This window comes from Pseudophryne corroboree, chromosome 1, assembly GCF_028390025.1.
Source record: "Pseudophryne corroboree isolate aPseCor3 chromosome 1, aPseCor3.hap2, whole genome shotgun sequence".
NCBI lineage: Eukaryota > Metazoa > Chordata > Amphibia > Anura > Myobatrachidae > Pseudophryne > Pseudophryne corroboree.
Window position 1 is genome coordinate 1229731406 of NC_086444.1, and position 19068 is coordinate 1229750473.

The window sequence follows — 19068 nt, forward strand, 5'->3', positions numbered from 1 at the left end:
ATCCGGCCTGGCTCGTCGAAGATGCGCCTGAATGTAGCTACAAAGTCAGTATAGGAGGATAGCAGGGGATCAGACTTCTCCCATAAAGGTGATGCCCAGTCAAGGGCTGAGCCACTGAGAAGGGAGATGATATAGGCAATTTTGGTACGGTCACTGAAGAAATTGCCAGGTAGAAGCTCAAAGTGGATTTCACATTGATTGAGAAATCCCCTGCAGAACCTTGGAGATCCATCAAATTTTGCTGGCGTTGGAAGATGAAGATGTGGACTGGAAATGGGTAAGGTGGGTGGGGTTACAGCTGGTGTCACTGTAGTGGACGCACCGGACGTGCCAGGTCCACGGAGGGTCGTTTGAATCCCATCCAGCCGTGTAGAGAGATCCTGGAGACAGCGGATGATGTGGCCCTGTGCAGCCTCCTGATGTTCAAGTCGGGCTGCCAGTTCTTGCATCGGCCTGGCCGCTTGATCCTGGTCTCCGGCTGGATTCATTAGGTCAGTGCTTACTGTCACAACTGAGGGCCTGAGCTGACGGGAGGCAGCCTCAGTTGTAGGGGCTGAGATGTAACGGAACCTGGGAGGTTGTATCAGACCCCTAGACATGTAAGTAACATGTAGAATAACTGCCCGAAGGCGTGACCACGACAACCAGGATAAAAGTCAATGATGTTTATTATGACAAACTCCGTAACACAGCAGCAGTAAAAGGAAACATAAAAGTCAACAGAGGATAAATACAATTCCTGGGTACTACAGGGTGGCAAGGGCCACAGGCACTGGTAGTGTGAGACAGTTCTTATAATCTTCTAGTTGGAAAGTCCTTACCAGGCCTGACTGTAGCAATGGAGAGAACCCAGGATCGTACCAGCCGGTGTTCCAGGAAAGGCTGGGCTGCTGAAGATAAAACGGCTGCTGTGGATACTGGCTGGAACCAGACTGTTGTTGATACGGAGTGGATGCTGGCTGGGACCAGTTAAATAATAAACGAACTTGAGAGCGATGAAATAATAATGAAGTTTGGAGTTTGAGAGCGGTGAAATAATAATACCGGTGGAGAGTGGTAAACTGCAGAAAAGGACACCGGCCCTTTAAGAGAAGCTGTACACTGCTGGAAGCTGGGCTGGAAGCAGGTGATTGTTTGAGAGCGGTGAAATAATAATACCGGTGCCAGGAGAGTGGTAAACTGCAGAAAGGACACCGGCCCTTTAAGAGAAGCTGTACACTGCTGGAAGCTGGGCTGGAAGCAGGTGATTGTTGTAGCTGGAAACAGGTGAGTCCAGAATGGATCGGAGAGTCAGGCTACACCGCAGATGGAATGCTGGTGCGGGTCTCTGTAGCAGAAGTCTGGAGACAGGAGCTGGAACCTGGAAGACAACCACAGGAGAGAGACAAACTGGAACTAGGTTAGACAACCAAAGCACTGACGCCTTCCTTGCTCAGGCACAGCTTACTTATACCTGCAGCAAGGAAGGGGTTGGCTAGGCAATTATGCAAATCAACAATACAGGCAGCAGATTGGTGGAAATGATCAGATGACAAAATCCAAGATGGCTGCGCCCATGCAGACACTTGGAGGGAAGTTTGGTTTGTAATCCATGTGAGAATTGAAACAGTAATGGCGACGCCGGCCACAGGAGACAGGAGACGCCAGACTGACAAGCGCACATTTAACCACGCGGGCACAGCGGAGGCCGCGGCTGATGAAATCACCACTCTGACATTCTGCATGTGGAAACTCAGGAACAGCGGGATCCGGTCCTGGAACGCTGAGCCAGCCTTAGGAGGCATCTGAAGGGTAAGTAATGGCGTCCAGATACCCGGATCGTGACAATGATCAGTGATTTCTAAGGGCTATTTACATGTCCAGCACAAGCACAATTTAATTCTGTGTGGTACGATACACAATAAGCATGAGCAGTGGGTATAATGTGCTGCTGTGTGACACTGATCTGATATCATTTATTACAGTGCAGCTTAATTACGAATTATTGTGCATTTATACTATATAGGAAATACTAATGTATTCTATCTATATGTACCAATAATATGATCCACAGGTACTAATTACTGCCATGACTCATTCAGTATATTTAATTTAATACAGTGTAAAAGGGCAGCCTGGTATCCATAGCCATCATTGCATTTAAGATATCAATTTATACAGCTGCATATGACCTAACACAGAGGTTCCCAAACTGTGTGCCGTGGCTCCCTGGGGTGCCTCGGGACACTTGCAGGGGTGCCCTGGGTTGGGGGTCCAGGACCAATTCTAATTATTCATGGTCAATATAATAGGCAAAACCAGCGCTGGTGGCTGCCAATCATAACATGTGTGGCCAAACAGAAGCAAATCTTGTCCCTCACCACACAACTGACCCTAAGGATGACATATAAACGCAATCTACTTAATGTAATATTTCTTTCTAAATTTCTCAATAAGAAATGTTTGGCCTAGGGGTGCCGTGGAAAAAATTCTGATATTCTAGGGTGCCGTGATTCAAAAAAGTTTGGAAACCACTGACCTAACAAATGCTGTTATTGCTAGACGTATCTCCTAACAGTTCTCTCTGTGATTAGGCAACATATGTAACACCACAAGGGTATTTGTACCATGTGATGTTTGGGATTTAGTGTATGAGTCATGTACTTAGCAACATTGTTTCATCTACTTTAAACCATAAGTCCAAGGAATGAGTCATCACATTCACAGTGCGTGTTATAGATTCATTGTTGCAATATTTGAACATCAGTTACAACCTTACATAATACCTCGTAACTCGAAGGCAAAAGATAACATATCTCTCCCTGAGGTATATAATCTAAGCTCCAAATTATACGGAAAACATAGGTTGTTCTTTCTTTTAGCACTGGTACAGTGCTGCATGAATATATGCATATCTCTGTACATTTGAAATAATTCTAAAGGAATACATGAAGGGAATAACACATTAGCCTTTTTTAAATCTTTATTCACATTTTGTTCTATTTCTTTCACATTTAATATTTTCTTTCCTTCTCTTTGGATTTTAATATTTTGCTCTATTGTTAATAAAGGACATATTTAAGTCCCATACGCAATCATATGTTCAAGTATCAACTTAGGTTAACGAGTATTTAAGCCTTTATTTGGTATTATAGGGAGGATACACAGTTTTGAAAATAAATACATTAAAACTTTAGTTGGGTTGAGTGCATCTCAAATCGTACCTGGTTTCTCTGTCCTTTCCCCTCTCTATGGGGATTTGATTTTGTATCCTTGTCCAAACCAGGTGGTAGCACCTTGTGAGCCTTAATCCTTCTGTTTCATATATACATATGTGAAATCCCAAAACCAGGGTTGAAATAGAGAGTATGGTAAGGTACCCCAACTTTGTGACATAAACTACAATTAAGATATCTCTGTGCGGGTTACTCTCCTGATTTGGTGGGAGCTTTGTGCTTGACCAATATCGGAACTTCTAAATACCAGGTAGTCCCACACACTGAAGTATACAACATCAATATGACAGCAATTGCCCGTCTTTTTATAAAAATCACAGCGCTAGTAGCATTCTTTAGTGACACAACAATTTTTGTTAATCTTCACCTTCAAGGCCTGATAGGTGGATTCAGGCCTTCAGTACAATGTTCCTTCCATCCAGTAGACAAATGACAGAAGTTTGGTGCCGCTGGTGACACTGGCAATCACTGGGAGGTCCATGTACTGGTCAGCATCAGGACCATGCACTACAATGTGATGAGCGATCTCCTGTTTGTAGAGGTCAGTACCCAGTCCTGAGCTGTGGTTCTTCCCCTCCTCAGAACTGACTCTTATACTGAGTCAGCAGGTCAGACAGGGGGAAGGAGAACCTGAAGTTCCCATAACGAGAAGTTTTCATAAATGCTGGAGAGTTGGTGAATTGCCCCTTATCTCTTCACGGTATTTCTCACCATCTACTGCTGGTGTCACCACCCTTCTGACAGCCTCATACGCCTATTTCCGAGCAGCCTCCATGTCACATGAAAAGACATCTACATCTAAAATTACAGATCATTAAATTCAGGTCTATTATCATGTTGTTTTGCTGTGAAGCCCCCTAGGGAATAAAACCCATCCATAGATCTCCTGCCGGTGACATGCTGAAGGTGAGTGATAGGTAATGACATATGCGGGTGCTGGAAGTGATAGGGCCTCACCTGTCTAAGCCATATAATCATTTTTCTCCCGCTCTCATTCAGTGTTCCATATCCTTCAAATTTTCTGATATATCCTCGATGGATAAGAACTCCCCTTTTCCATAATATAATTCCTTTCCTTTCACACTTATCCTTTCCTGAAGCTTTTCTTGCCCAATGTCTCTGGTAGCGTTTAGCTCAGCCATCATTACTGTATATCTGCTATAGACCCTGATCCTCCAGTCCTGTGAGTACAAGTGTCTGAGATCTCAGCAGTCATCTATTATATAGCTCACCCCCAGCACTACATCACACCGTGGGAACAGAAGTGAAAGCGTTATTTTATATATTATATCAGGTGAGGGCAAAGGTCCAGATGAACCTGGATTTATAGATCCCAATATAATGTACACCATGACACAATTGTACTATATTCTAGTTTTTCATGTTTGTAAATTGAAGTATTTTCTTCTATTAAACCATGTTACACATTTACTCAAAGGAATAGTAGTTGACCTCTGTTAGTACATAGAGGTGAATCTGTACGTGCCTACTTTTGAAAACTAGTTTCGGGGAAAGTATAGTCTGTAGTAGAATGCAGTGAGCGAGTACTGGTGTGCCGTTGAGAGGTAATGTCATGCTCCACCCAAAGGGCGTGTCTAGCACCATATATGGGCGTGTCTACACTTACATGCTTGTTGTGAGGTATTTAAGTATACCATCAGTAGCAATCTAGTTTAGGAAAGTATCAATATTGACATTGCCCTCACGGCTCTCATAAACAATGGACCTGGAGACTCAATGAGTCTCTTCTATATGACACACTCTGTAAAGAAACCTTAGACAAGACTCTAGACGACTACATTGCCACAAACGTCACGGATGATGTCTCCCACCTCACCGTGTGAAGTCGGGGAAAAGTCCTGGCCCTGACGGCTTCACTATAGCGTACTATAAGGTGTTTAAAGATAAATTGATTCCTCTCCTTCTCCGTGCATTCAACTCAATTACATCTGGCTCCCACTTCTCCCGTGACTCATTGGAGGCCCACGTGTTGGTTATACCGAAACAGGGCAAAGATCCTTTGGCCTGCTCCAGCTACAGACCTGTGATGACATGTGATGACACAGCTGGCGCGTCGTGTCGCTCAGTGGTAAAAGACACGTGGTTACTTTCCTAGCCCTGGTCCTACACATGGACTTCACCAATTGCCAATATGTTATTAGTTATATGTTAGGCAATATTGTATTATATTGTATGATATTATTGTTACAAGGGTACAGTTATGTTTTCAATGTATATATATGAATGTATTGGTTATTCTGCTATAGTTTGTAAAATAATGTTTCCCCATGTGACGATCAGATAACCTGTGTATTTGCTCTGTCTGGGAAGATACAGCCAGTCTCAGATGTCAGGCCATACACTCCCCTCATTCTTCCCCACACAATGGATTCCAGGCCACACAATCAGATTAAGTAAGGTTACTTTAGGTAACATCTATTGTGGCCTAGGGGACATGCCTGGACATGTGAAAATACGTTTGCCCTGAAACTGTTCTGGGGATGTCGCCTTATTGTAGAAAAGACAAAGGTTTTGATAATAGCAAACAGGGGACGTGAGAGAGTAGCAGGAGACTGACTAAGAAGTAATGTTCTGTCAGGAGCTCCAGGAGGGATTGTCGTGTAGAATTGGATCACAGAAGTGTGCTGAGCTGTTTATAATTCCATCTGTTCAATAAACCACTGTTGGATTTTCATCTACTACCGTGACTGAGTGATTTTGAACCCAATATCTCACAGTTGGCGGCAGCAGTGGGATCACTCAAGACACCAGCAGAAAGGAATAAACCACAGCAGGCAATGGATTCTGCCCCGCTATGCTACCGATACAGCAAGAAGGATCAACTACAGGACCTCTGTCGAGCAAGACAGATTGAGTTTAATACAGTGGATACCAAGGAATCCCTAATTGGAAAACTGGCTCAATGGGACTTTGAGCACCCTTGTGATAAGGAGGAAGAGGAGGATATGGTCCAGGCCTCAGCGGAGGAGACCAGTAGTGGAACCAGGGCAGGGGAGCTTGTGGTTGGAAGTTTGTCAGCATATCGGCAGGCTGGGAAGCCGGATCTTTTATTTATAGTTTCCAAAATGCAGTACATTTGGGAGTACTGGAATGAAGCTCAGTGGGAAATCAGCAGGTGGAGAGTATCCAGCATACAGGACAAGTTGTGTCATCTGGGGAATGCGTTCATGCACTGCAGAAGTGAAGCAGCCACATGGAATCTGCTGGGCGAGCCAGAGTTTGAGGAATTCAGGGAGGAAGTGATCGCCACAGTGGCCCAAATGACACAAAGGATACAATCTACAGAGACGGAAGGGCAAGGGCAGAGTAAATTTCCTTCCCGGACAGAGCCAGAGGAAGTGGCATTGGATCGGGGGCCCCTGGATACCCCAGCATGGCGAGACCAGTGTTACAGGGTGGATGCGGAAAGGCACCACCTGCAACAGCTTCTCCCATACCCAAGGGAAGAAGTTGCCCAGTGGTCTATACGGAAGGAAGCACACAGCAGTGAGCACAATCCAGGCACCCCAGGAGGAACTGCACTACAACTTCCCTGTTGCTGAGACGGAAGATGAGGACTTAGTGAGAGAGCGTCAAGAACTGTCTGCCCAGTATGTTACACTGGAAAAGGATGAGCTTGTCCAGGTGGATGCAAGGAAGCACTGTCTGCAACCCGTTCTCTTGTCCCTGGGGGAATGTCGCAGTAATACACTTGGTGACCAGTCTGAGCTGTGTTACAAGTGGCCATTTGCGGGCTTGGAGGATATAGAAACCATCGCAGAGTGCCAGCGAGACATTGAGGAAGAAGTCGCTACTATCACCCGACCACAACTTCAGCAACAGAGCCTCCAAGGGAAGCCTTCAGGTGAGCACCAACCAGTCCTGGCTATTGAGCCATTTACAGTGTTGTGTTTGGGGGAGGCTACTGAAAATGAGAAGGAAGTGGGGTCTGTCATCCAAACACCCCAGGAGAAGATGCACTATGCCTTCCCATTGGCAGAGATGGAAGAGGAGATCTCTGCGAGGGCAGCAGTAGGTGGTAATGTCCCAACTATAAGCATGGCTAGTGCAGACAGGGTCTCACTTCAGGCTGATCAGCATATTCGGCTGAGGGAGGCCTATTGTGAAGCTATGTTCATGGCTGCCCCAGTTATTTTATCAGAAAAGGATGTTCAGGAAGGGCCCAGTGTACCCCCAGCTATTGTATCTCTCCCAGAAGATTCTGGAGGTCTGTGCCCATTCACTGAACTTGATGGTAAGGAGCTGCAGTCTGAATGCCAGAATCTTCCCTATGACTCAGAGAAAATCCAGGTATCAGACCTGGTGAAAATAGCATCAGCTCAGGAACTGGAAGGGAACATGTTGCTCTACTCTAGGGCACCTGAATGTGTTTTGGACTGGCAGTGTGTGCAAGGTGAAATGACTGACTCTAACCAGGACAATGGTGGTCAGCCAGGACATGTATCAGTGAATGGAGAAGGTAATGCCACTGTCCCGGTGAACCTACATCCATGTTCCAGTACAACAATGGTCGAGTTGGTGGGTACACACAAGGAAGCTGAGCAGATTGTACTCCAGGCCAAAGCATACAAGACTCAGAGTAGGATCCCACAAGTTACCCAGCCAGCCCGGCTGGAGGAAGCATTTACCCAGGATAGCACAGAAGAAACTTCTGGCATGAAGGAATCCCCATTGTGCCCTGACATTTACCATAACCATGGTTCATGTTTGGGGGAGGGAAGCCACTGTCCTGATGCACCAGAGGTGATGGAAGTGGGGTTACCAGGGAATACATTGTTGGGGAGGGAGAGTGAGGGCCCCAGAGATCAGATTTTGTTTATGGAGGAAAATTGTGACTATCTGAAATGTGAGGTTACCCAGTTGGGTGTAGGGGAATTATTAAGTCCCCAGGTGCAGTTATTGGACTTACTGAATTATACTGTTGCACATGCTGTTACCCCAACCAAGCGGCTGTCTACAAAGGGGACTTTGATTAATGTATTTGGATGGGACACCGGGGGGAAATACAAGAACTATGGACTGCTGATCACGTTTCCACCGGACCCTGGTAAGACTGTATTGATTTATGTACTGTGGGCCACGCACCCACCAGACCGGGGAAAGAAATTCCCTCACAAGCCTCATGACAATTACCACAGACTTTGGACCTGGGACGCTGGTGGGCTCCGTACAAACTGTACAATGCTATTCACAAAATCCCACCAGACCCACAAGAGAAACCAGCCTGTCATTGTTATGATGGGGCACAGACTGTCTGATGTAGAAGAGCATCACTGCGCTCAGCAAGCTTAAGCTACTTAGGACACAGGGCGAGAAAGTAGGGGAAGGTAATGTGACGACATGTGATGACACAGCTGGCGCGTCGTGTCGCTCAGTGGTAAAAGACACGTGGTTACTTTCCTAGCCCTGGTCCTACACATGGACTTCACCAATTGCCAATATGTTATTAGTTATATGTTAGGCAATATTGTATTATATTGTATGATATTATTGTTACAAGGGTACAGTTATGTTTTCAATGTATATATATGAATGTATTGGTTATTCTGCTATAGTTTGTAAAATAATGTTTCCCCATGTGACGAACAGATAACCTGTGTATTTGCTCTGTCTGGGAAGATACAGCCAGTCTCAGATGTCAGGCCATACACCCCCCTCATTCTTCCCCACACAATGGATTCCAGGCCACACAATCAGATTAAGTAAGGTTACTTTAGGTAACATCTATTGTGGCCTAGGGGACATGCCTGGACATGTGAAAATACAGTAGGCAGTATGAAGTTAGATTTAAGGATGCCGCACAGGACTGAGTGGTTTATATTTTAGAGTATAATTGCAAGAGGTTTCCAAGATAATCGACCAGTCAGAAAAGAATTCTGGAATTTATCACCATCTACCAGTAAAATAATTTTTTGTAGATATAAACAGTGATTGTCGATGGTGCTCCCATAGGTCCAATGCATATGTAGTAAAGGAGAAAGAAAAAGAAAAAAAGAGACCTTTGTTGGGAGCACTCCCACTTGGAAACAGTAATGATTTGAGTAATAAGCAATGATATGAAAAATAAAGTAATTAAAATGTAACCTTTAATTGTATTATATTAAAATATTGGTACACCAATTGTGTTAAATCACTCTTAAGTGGCTAATCAATGTGAGCCACCTGGTAAAGCTAAATTGTGAAAATATTGATGAAAGTACAAGGCATTTATTTGGCAGGCCCAGAATACTTGGATATATGGAGTAGGTACTATAACCAAATTAGTGCCGTCAAAAAAACCTACAACACCTGGTATTCCTTAGTGGTCCACCACCTAAGTACTGACCAGGCCCAACACCGTATTGCTTCCAAGATCAGACGAGATTGGGCATGCGCGGTGTGGTATGGTAGTAGATCAGCATTGATATGGCAACTTCTACCACTGATATATAGATGGTAGAGAGTTATTGGTAAGCACCTTGTTACCAAGTTAACCGAGTAATCTCTAAAGAGACAATATATGTTTAACCATCATTGCACCAGAATGTATCCCAAATCTGTAGGTATACGTAGGTTTAAATCATGTGGTCAATAATTTCTCGGCCCGCAGGAAATGCCTGTATGTTTCATTATGTGCTGTGCAGCACCTTTGAGGATGGGTTTATGCTACGGATAAGGCAGATATAGACCACTGTTATACTGATAACATGCCGCAATATTTGTGTATGATCCAAAGAGAAATCGTCTCTTTTGTTAAATGGATCACCCTATTGAAGGGAAAAAGAAGGTTATTGTGAAATTGTAAGCTCAAAGGTTTATAAATATAACTCCTATTATGCCATGATCGAAAATGCAGGACAAAGAATGATATAGAAATTGTTAGGAGAAAGAAAACAAACTTGGAAAGTATGCAAGATGTATAACAATCTCAATTATCCAATTAATGGCTAATTAGTACCATGGTGCCTAACAAAGTATAAGCGTTGTCTTTGAAACAGAAAAATTTGCCACAATAACTCATATAGCATGTATCCACAGTGTGTCTATAATGTATCTGTCTAACATGTCATAGACAGACAGAAATTGCCACAATAAACCCAAAGAGGGGACATATAAATGATCCCCCAAAAGAGCATATGCTAGGTGATTTTTACAATGTGTTTAGCTATGGTATGCACAATAGCTTTATAATCCAGTAAAAACCTGCATATGAATAGGTGCTGATGCGCTATATTGTGATAATTGGCATAACATTTGCCAAAGAGACCAATGCACACTGATTCTTAAATGTGTATGTGCAAGTAGGTTTGACGGGAGATAGTGTAGCAGATGGGACAAAGTAGTACTTATGTTTGCCCGCTCTCAGTGCACCGCTGGCCGCTGAGCTCCAGCGTCAATGTAGTTTGTCTAATCTCCTCTCCTACTAACAGGAGATCGATAGGCAAGTAGGGACAAAAAGGGATACTTAAGTGTTTATCTGCTCGTAGCGCGCCGCTGATCGCCGGGCTCTGGCGTCTGTGCTGCTTATCTGACCTCCTCTCCTGCCGGTCTCTGGTCATGTGAGCGCACTCATCATGACCATCCTGTTCACCTCCCAACGTACGTTTCACAGATTAGCTTGTTCACGGGTAGCTAATCTGTGAAACGTACGTTGGGAGGTGAACAGGATGGTCATGATGAGTGCGCTCACATGACCAGAGACCGGCAGGAGAGGAGGTCAGATAAGCAGCACAGACGCCAGAGCCCGGCGATCAGCGGCGCGCTACGAGCAGATAAACACTTAAGTATCCCTTTTTGTCCCTACTTGCCTATCGATCTCCTGTTAGTAGGAGAGGAGATTAGACAAACTACATTGACGCTGGAGCTCAGCGGCCAGCGGTGCACTGAGAGCGGGCAAACATAAGTACTACTTTGTCCCATCTGCTACACTATCTCCCGTCAAACCTACTTGCACATACACATTTAAGAATCAGTGTGCATTGGTCTCTTTGGCAAATGTTATGCCAATTATCACAATATAGCGCATCAGCACCTATTCATATGCAGGTTTTTACTGGATTATAAAGCTATTGTGCATACCATAGCTAAACACATTGTAAAAATCACCTAGCATATGCTCTTTTGGGGGATCATTTATATGTCCCCTCTTTGGGTTTATTGTGGCAATTTCTGTCTGTCTATGACATGTTAGACAGATACATTATAGACACACTGTGGATACATGCTATATGAGTTATTGTGGCAAATTTTTCTGTTTCAAAGACAACGCTTATACTTTGTTAGGCACCATGGTACTAATTAGCCATTAATTGGATAATTGAGATTGTTATACATCTTGCATACTTTCCAAGTTTGTTTTCTTTCTCCTAACAATTTCTATATCATTCTTTGTCCTGCATTTTCGATCATGGCATAATAGGAGTTATATTTATAAACCTTTGAGCTTACAATTTCACAATGACCTTCTTTTTCCCTTCAATAGGGTGATCCATTTAACAAAAGAGACGATTTCTCTTTGGATCATACACAAATATTGCGGCATGTTATCAGTATAACAGTGGTCTATATCTGCCTTATCCGTAGCATAAACCCATCCTCAAAGGTGCTGCACAGCACATAATGAAACATACAGGCATTTCCTGCGGGCCGAGAAATTATTGACCACATGATTTAAACCTACGTATACCTACAGATTTGGGATACATTCTGGTGCAATGATGGTTAAACATATATTGTCTCTTTAGAGATTACTCGGTTAACTTGGTAACAAGGTGCTTACCAATAACTCTCTACCATCTATATATCAGTGGTAGAAGTTGCCATATCAATGCTGATCTACTACCATACCACACCGCGCATGCCCAATCTCGTCTGATCTTGGAAGCAATACGGTGTTGGGCCTGGTCAGTACTTAGGTGGTGGACCACTAAGGAATACCAGGTGTTGTAGGTTTTTTTGACGGCACTAATTTGGTTATAGTACCTACTCCATATATCCAAGTATTCTGGGCCTGCCAAATAAATGCCTTGTACTTTCATCAATATTTTCACAATTTAGCTTTACCAGGTGGCTCACATTGATTAGCCACTTAAGAGTGATTTAACACAATTGGTGTACCAATATTTTAATATAATACAATTAAAGGTTACATTTTAATTACTTTATTTTTCATATCATTGCTTATTACTCAAATCATTACTGTTTCCAAGTGGGAGTGCTCCCAACAAAGGTCTCTTTTTTTCTTTTTCTTTCTCCTTTACTACATGTGAAAATACGTTTGCCCTGAAACTGTTCTGGGGGTGTCGCCTTATTGTAGAAAAGACAAAGGTTTTGATAATAGCAAACAGGGGACGTGAGAGAGTAGCAGGAGACTGACTAAGAAGTAATGTTCTGTCAGGAGCTCCAGGAGGGATTGTCGTGTAGAATTGGATCACAGAAGTGTGCTGAGCTGTTTATAATTCCATCTGTTCAATAAACCACTGTTGGATTTTCATCTACCACCGTGACTGAGTGATTTTGAACCCAATATCTTCACAAGACCCATCTCCCTTCTCAACGTAGATCTTAAAATGTATGCAAAGATTCTGGCGAACAGACTTAACGTGCTGATCCTTCTCCTAGTCCATAGTGACCAGGTGGGTTTTGTCTTGGGCCGAGAGGCCAAAGACAACACTACCAAAATTCTCAACCTCATTCACCTAGCTTCTCACAGTACTACCCCTACCATCCTACTCTCCACTGACGTCGAAAAGGCATTTGATATGGTCAGTTGGAAATTTATGGAAACCATCTTGGAGCACATAGACTTAGGTCATAATGCACTCACCTGGATAATGGCCCTATATGACTCCCCGACGGCAAGGGTTCGCGTAAACGGCACCCTGTCAGACCCATTCCCCATAAGCAACGGCACCAGACAGGGCTGCCCACTATCTCCTTTGATCTTCGTGCTATGTATTGAGGCATTAGCCAGGTCCATTCGGGCAAATCAGGCTATCAAAGGTTTCACCGTAGGTGATAGTGAATATAAGCTCACCTTCTTTGCCGACGACCTCCTGGCCATAATTTCACATCCCACTGACTCCCTCCCACACCTAATGAAAGAACTTGATCTATTTGGACATCTTTCCAACTTTAAAATTAATTATAATAAATCTAGTGTCCTTAACATTTCTGCTCCTGTAGACTCCGTACCAGCCCTTAAACGCTCTTTTCCTTTAGCGTGGCAATCTTCCCACATAACATACCTCGGTGTTAAATAGAGCACCAACGAATCCCAATTGTTCCCTTTAAATTACTTACCCCTACTACACACGATTCGGAATGACTACTCCAGATGGAACATGAAACTTTTATCCTGGTTCGGAAGAATAAATGTAGTTAAGATGAACACCCTCCCTAAATTATTATATTTGATGCAGACCCTTCCGATCCGCATCCCGGAGACCTGGTTTCGATCAATCTCACTCTTTATTCGACAATTTGTCTGGCAACGTAGGAGACCTAGGATTCGTAGCTCCCAATTGACAAAGCCGATTGTATGTGGCGGCCTTAAGCTTCCTGACATAAAAAATTATTACCATGCCATCCTTTTGAATAGAATCATAGATTGGACAAGATACCGCGAACTTAAACAATGGGTGAAGTTGGAGGGCCTATACATACAACAATTCCCAGAAATATTTCCCTGGCTCCCCTCCCTCCCCAAACTGCTCCTCCCCCACCCCACCATTACTCCTACACTTACTACGTGGAAATCATTGCGAACATTACCTTACATCTCTTCTAAATTCAGCCCCCTGACGTCCTTTCTGGCCAACCCGGGCTTCAGCAGGTTTGTTCAGGGTTGGCCAGATGGTGTCATCAACTGGAGTCAAACAATTCTCAGAACTCAAGGTGAAGTGGGACATCCCCCAACAGGACTTTTGGAAATTCCTGCAAACAAGACATTTCCTAATATCCAACTCTAGACTCCAAAACGCCGCCAAAGAGATGACCCTTTTTGAGAAACTTTGCGTTGCCGTACATGACCCAACCCACACTATTTCCGCGCTTTACAAAATTGCCTGCCACTCCCAACCTACAGACACTCCATCTTTTGCTGTGGCATGGGAAAGAGACCTGGGCATCTCTTTGTCGTGTAGAGATTGGGAAAAAATATGCTTAAAAACCCATACAAGCTCTGTCTGTGTCCAAGTAAGAGAGACTCAATATAAAGTTATGACGAGATGGTACAGACACCCCTCCCTCCTCCATGCTATGTACCCATCCTCGTCGGCTCTATGTTGGCAATGCTCCTCCTCATCTGGCACTCTTTTACATATCTGGTGGACATGCTCACTAATCCAACCCTTTTGGCAGGAAGTTATACGCATCTCTCAGATCATTCTTAAGACCCAAACCCCTCATGACCCAGCATTCTGGCTTATCAACCACTCTACAATCCCAATATCTCAACACAAACACTCCCTGCTACGACACTTAAGCAATGCAGCACGTGCGGCTATCCCGGCTGGTTGGAATACAAAACCTCCCAGGCGAACTGAAATCTTAATTCTCTACATTCCATTGACTTGTTAAGTGGTAACCACCCCCCCCCCCACCCCAACTTCTACAACCCCATCTTTCCTTTTCTTACCCTCTCCCTCTCCTACTTCTCACTTCTCTCTATTTCTATCTTATTGCCCTCGGGCGCTCCTATTCTTTTACTCTCTTATTCAATTAATCTATATAAGCACTGCATATGAAAACACTTTTACCTAAGGTAGAACAACTCCATTTTCTATATTACTTGGTATATTCTACCCATATTGCATCCATTCATCTCCATGGAGTTGAATACCCTCCCTTTGACATCTGTACGACTAGACTTGTAATTATTATTGTACACTGTTGATATGGATGTTTTTCTACCTGTATATATATGGGTGTTTCCTCCTTCTTCTGTTTATACATTGAAAATCCTTAATAAAAACCTGATTAAACAAAAAAAAATATTGACATTGCTATCTGCAATACTGGATTTCTTGTTTGCTTCTCTTTGCTGTGATACTTCTTTTCTTCTCTCTTAGTACAATGGACATGATAAATGTAATGTCTTTGCAGTAATTCCAAATATATGCAATAGCTCTAAATGTAATTTGACCCCTTGTGTGAATTCTTACCCTACTTACATACTTACTTACATCTCTTGGTAGAAATCAGATTTTTTTTTTTTATATTGTCATTTTTCTGAGTTTAACTAAAGATTATTAATAAATCATTCCGCAGCACACATACACTAGCAGAAGCAGCTGCAGATGCTGAGATAAGAGGACACAGATCAGGCAAGCTGTTTTCTCTACTGCCATGGGTCCCACAAAGATTTGCTGACAGTCGGCAACAGAATCTGACGACCCCGGGCATAAGTCATACTAGTGACTGCCGCGAGTCGCTGTCCTTTCCCAGAAATTCTTTGGAGGTCTTCTGGCTCTAGGCAAGAATCCAAAGAATCTTATTGATAATGCAGGGAAGCGGGAGATAGGACCTTTAAATTGAACCTTACCACAGGATCCATGGGGGGATAGGCGTCTAAGGGTTAAACCTAGGGGAAAACTTTATATAATGTCAGCACTATTCAAGGACTGTGTGTTTTAAGTTGTTCTGGTTTTCATTTATTATTAATACAGGAATTATTTTCATTATTTTGCTCACTTAAAATCAGTCACCACTTCAGTGAAGTGCTGAGAAAACTCCATATATGCCCTCTTCTGTCTCCACATTGGAAAGGCTAATGGTGGATCCGTCATACGTATGAAGTTGCGACCATTTGTGTGATTGTGACCAGGATAGAAATGTGTGTTGTGGCAAAACAAATAGACTCATATCATCACAATCTCCTTATTATCTGTTCGGGTTGTAAGGTTCTAATTGTGTTCAACTTGGTTCTCTTACAATACTGCATGATGCTGTATGTAGAGAATATAGATATTTGAACCTTTTGAGTTATTCTATCGTTATGTGAGTAATAAATTTGCCTCCCTTTTATCAGTAGAATGATAAGTTTTACAGTATGACCCATAGCACGCCTGTATATAGATGAATTAGTGTGTGTGGCTTTAATGCTAGGTATACACTAGGGTGGTGGATCGGCTGCCCTGCATACACACTTATCAATCATTGTGCCGATGATTCTTATGGGCTAATTGCTTACTTATGTTTTTTTTGTGTGTTTTTTATTTATTTATTTGACTCAATTTATATTGTACGTCACTGTATATAACATTGATGATGTCATTTTTTAAATAAAAATTAAACTAACAGTTAAACACAGATTGTCATTGCTGCTCTCTTGTTCTTTATTATGTAGTCTTCCCCTTGGAACGTCCTATATATGTTACACAGCCAGTCACTGACCACCCTAGCCCCCCAGACATGTGCCGGGCAGAGGACAGTGAGCGAACCTTCTTCTGGCTAAATGCGGCTGTAGTGCACGCCCCTCTTCTGGCCTTTCCTGACCTCCAGCAGCGGATTTCTGGGCACCACACCATTGTATGGGCTCTATAGATACTCCAGTCCTACATATATGATAGCAGATCTATGGCGACAGACTTACTGTAATCCGCTCTACTGACGGTATCGCTCCGCTAAAGACTATGGAGGATTGCTCAAGTGAAACCTGAATTCATAATCTCACACAAACAGGGTCATGATAACGGGAACACAGACAGGCTACACTGGCAGGAGGGAATAATAATAACAATGATAATAATGCTAATAATAATAATAATAATAATAATAATAATAAAATAAAAAAATAATAATAATTGCATTTATAATAGCACTCTTTCTCCAATAGGGCTCAAGGTGCTTAGCAGTCAAGGCCAGGGCAGGGTTTCTGGGTGCCCTAAACAACATTTTACCCACTGCCGCTGCTCCATCGAATACATAATATGCCATGCATCAATGCCCCAATACATAACATGCCATGCATCAATGCCCCAATACATAACATGCCACGCATCAGTGCCCCAATACATAACATGCCATGCATCAGTGCCCCAATTTATAACATGCCACACATCAGTGCCCCAGTACAGAACATGTCACGTATCAGTGCCTCAATACATAACATGCCATGCATCAGTGTCCCCAATACATAACATGCCAAGCATCAATGCCCCAATACATAATATGACACGCATCAGTGCCCCAATACATAACATGCCACGCATCAGTGTCCCAATACATAACATGCCACGCATCAGTGCCCCAATACATAACATTCCATGCATCAGTGCCCCAATACATAATATGCCAGGCATCAGTGCCCCAATACATAACATTCCATGCATCAGTGCCCCAATACATAATATGCCATGCATAAGTGCCACCCATAATATGTCAGACAGCTATGCCCCAAATTTATTGTATGCCACAGTGTGAATAATTCCCAAAAATGCCCCAACACATATTTATGCTACATATCTGTGCCCTAATGTATCACAGCACCCATTAATCCCCCCCCCCCACACACACACACACACACACACACACACACACTAACCCTGCCAGAACTCAATAAATCCTCACACACACACGCATTCTGCCAGCACTCAGTTAACTCCCTCATGCACACTCACCATTAGCACCTAATAAATCCATCCACCCAAACACACACTCACACTGCCAAAACTAATTAAATCCACACACATAAATTCACCTTGTCAGCACTCAAAAACCATCTCACATACTCACATTGTTAACACTCATTAAACCTCTCCCCCCCCCCCCCCACACACACACACACACACACACACACACACACACACACACACACACACACACACACACACACACACACACACTGCCAGCACACAATAAGTCCACCCCCCCAGACACACACACACATCCTGCCCCCAGGGTGGACTCAGCAGCGCCCTCCAGTGGTCGGCACCCATAGGCAGCTGCCTAATGTTAGCTCCAGCCCTGTTAACAGTATCAGTATCCTATAATACAGTACAGACATTATGGACACAATAAAGAGCTAGTTAAGCTTTGCATGAAGTACAGAGATCGTGGAGACAATACAAAGGTGCGGCAGCCATTTTGGATAATTAGTTATTACGATTATTCATCCCACCCATGAAGGACCTACGAGCGGCAGCCATTTTGGATTATTAGTTATTACAATTATTCATCCCACCAATGAAGGACCTATGTGTGGCAGACATTTTGGATTAATAGTTATTACGATTATTCATCCCACCCATGAAGGACCTAGGGGTGGCAGCCATTTTGTATTAGTTACTACGATTATTTATCCCACCCTATGTAGTAGTCAGATGCGGCAGCCATTTCACTACATAGGATTACACTGGGCAGGATAGGCAATGTCTGGAACAGATGATATATTATGTCACAGAAAAGAATACTCGATCTATACAAGTACATCAGGACCATGCATTCTTCATTCTGCACAGGGCACCAGGCGAGGGGAGCCATGTTGGACACACTACGTTGGTTACAATGTGCGAATAAGCAATAAATGAGACTAAGACATCCTCTTCTTTGTAGCATTACAGATAGGTTGTTCTGGAGGGTGCAGCATTGTGTACAGTATAACGTAAAACACAGTAGAAACCATCATCATTTATTGCAGCTTGACAAATTATACTGTAGTGAATAATCACTTGTTACATGACATCTGTAATCTCGCACCAGTACATAGGTTACAGATAGATTTATGGGTAAATCTGCTGAAACATAATATAGTCCACAATCAACATCGCACATAATCTACTGTTAATATGACACATTTATTAGTAAATACACAAATACACAATAGTTAAAAAAATCTAAAATTAAAACTGAT

The 19068-nt window shown here is 43.1% G+C and overlaps 2 pseudogenes; one reads left to right on the forward strand and one right to left on the reverse strand.

Moving 5' to 3' along the window:
• Positions 1-9512: 9512 nt before the first annotated feature.
• Positions 9513-9631, reverse strand: LOC134944035 (5S ribosomal RNA; annotated as a pseudogene).
• Positions 9632-12048: 2417 nt separating this feature from the next.
• On the forward strand, positions 12049-12167 carry LOC134944043 (5S ribosomal RNA; annotated as a pseudogene).
• Positions 12168-19068: the final 6901 nt, after the last annotated feature.